The sequence below is a fragment of the Limulus polyphemus genome, unplaced genomic scaffold, assembly GCF_000517525.1.
Source record: "Limulus polyphemus unplaced genomic scaffold, Limulus_polyphemus-2.1.2 Scaffold778, whole genome shotgun sequence".
Lineage (NCBI taxonomy): Eukaryota > Metazoa > Arthropoda > Merostomata > Xiphosura > Limulidae > Limulus > Limulus polyphemus.
The window spans coordinates 20,556-22,970 of record NW_013666388.1 but is presented as its reverse complement, the minus strand read 5'-3'; positions in this window follow the sequence as shown (position 1 = coordinate 22,970).

Below are 2,415 nucleotides of genomic sequence, written 5' to 3'. Positions count from 1 at the left end.
TACAGTATTATACTTGTTTTATACAGGTCACTGTAGCATTACAGTATTATACTTGTTTTATACAGGTCACTGTAGCATTACAGTATTATACATGATTCATACAGGTCACTGTAGCTTTACAGTATTATACTTGTTTTATACAGGTCACTGTAGCATTACAGTATTATACTTGTTTTATACAGGTCACTGTAGCATTACAGTATTATACATGATTCATACAGGTAACTATTTTAAAATTGTCTAGCTTAGCTCTTCTTAGAAGCTAAAATTATTCAATAAGTGAATACTGAAATTTTTGGTAAAAATGTAAATACATAACTATTCGGTAAGTACAATAAATGTTCTTTTTTTCATCTACATTAATTTATGTCAAAAATACTGTGAACTTGAATCGAAAATGATAAAACACTTGTGATATTTATCTTAATTATGAATATGTGCTTTATATCATAGAATATAAAAATCATATTAGTGTACAAGATTATTAATAAAAAAAATTAATTTAAAAAGGTGGTATAGGGATCGTCAAAAAAGTACAGAACAAGTTGAGTCAAAATGCAAAGATTATATTTTCAAGCCCACAACTAGAGACTTTTTTTTTTTAAGAGTAAAGAAACGAAACTAGAAGTAGTGTCTACATTATTTTCTCAAGCTACAAATCCTTAATTTTGACTCCATGTCTACAATACTTATCAATTTTAGTGTAATAAAAGACCTGGGTGCATTAGCCACACTACTGCTGAGAATATTATGACTAATTGGGTGGATAAAAGCCAATAACAGTGTAAACTACATACAGCTAACTATATTGTAGTACACTTCGTTTTCATATAGTAACGTATAATAGAGGAAGCCGTGAAAATCAAGCTGAAGACAGGAAATCGGAAACAGGAAGGAGAAGTGTGTGTAAAGCTCGGTGGACACTGATGGTTGACATTTTTGATACTAACTTTTGTTGTTGTAGTTGTTCACTGTACCTTCTTCTGTACGAGACAGACAAAGATGTTATTTATAGTTATGCTGATTTAATCTTATCATTTAAAAATAGAAAAAAAGAGCCAGATAAAGCTGTTATTTATAGTAATTCTGATTTAGTCCCATCATTAAACAAAAAGAGCCAGATAAGCTGTTATTTATAGTAATTCTGATTTAGTCCCATCATTAAACAAAAAGAGCCAGATAAAGCTGTTATTAAAAGTAATTCTGATTTAGTCCCATCATTAAACAAAAAGAGCCAGATAAAGCTGTTATTTATAGTAATTCTGATTTAGTCCCATCATTAAACAAAAAGAGCCAGATAAAGCTGTTATTTATAGTAATTCTGATTTAGTCCCATCAATAAACAAAAAGAGCCAGACAAAGCTGTTATTTATAGTAGTTCTGATTTTGTTCCATCATTAAACAAAAAAGAGCCAGACAAAGCTGTTATTTATAGTAATTCTGATTTAGTCCCATCATTAAACAAAAAGTGCCAGACAAAGCCTTTGATGATTAATTACATCCATTCTGGCCAGTATCAAAATTAGGGACTGCTGTACATAAACTCCAGAGATTTCTGGCCTGGACGTACATTTTTAACCCACGTGATCACAAGGTACCGTTTAGGTTGAAAATTCCAATTATTTGTAAAGAATATCATTGTTTCTGGGTTTCATATTAACATTTATTCTGCTAAAAAAATAAACAGAACCAACGTCTAAACTACATTTGCTTGCCGTTAGCTTGTATCACTAACTTTAAACAAGAATTACATCTGACTACAACTTCTGATCGCGAAGTATGTTTTCTTCTATAATCCGTGTCAGTAACTAACAGATTTCACTGTTCTCTGTTTTAAACACGTAGTCGCCTTGTTGTAGTTTCGTATAATTTAGTAACGCGAAATTCCAGCGAATAACCAATCAAAACAAGCAGTTATTTTCAATACGTTTCTTAATTCTTTCAACGTTATCTTAGATTGGTCATTGGACGTAGGATAATTTTATGCATGCTTCATACTGCTTGCATAACTGAAAGAGATAGTCCCTCACTTCGAGAACCCTGAAATAGTCTCAAAATGCTCGTGACTTCTGTGTGCGTTAAGTTAAAACCTATCGTAAAGCGAAGGAGTTAAGATTATTTCAATTCAAACCATTGTTAGATTTATAAAAACATTCTAGTAGTGCGTATAGTTAACTATAGATACCATTACCGAAAAATCATTTGTTATCTGTTATTTTTACCAACTAATGAACCGGATAGGAAAATCATTGCTATTTTTACTAACTAATGAACCGAATAGGAAAATCATTGCTATTTTTACTAACTAATGAACCGAATAGGAAAATCGTCGTTATTTTTACTAACTAATGAACCGGATAGGAAAATCGTCGTTATTTGTACTAACTAATGAACCGAATAGGAAAATCGTCGTTA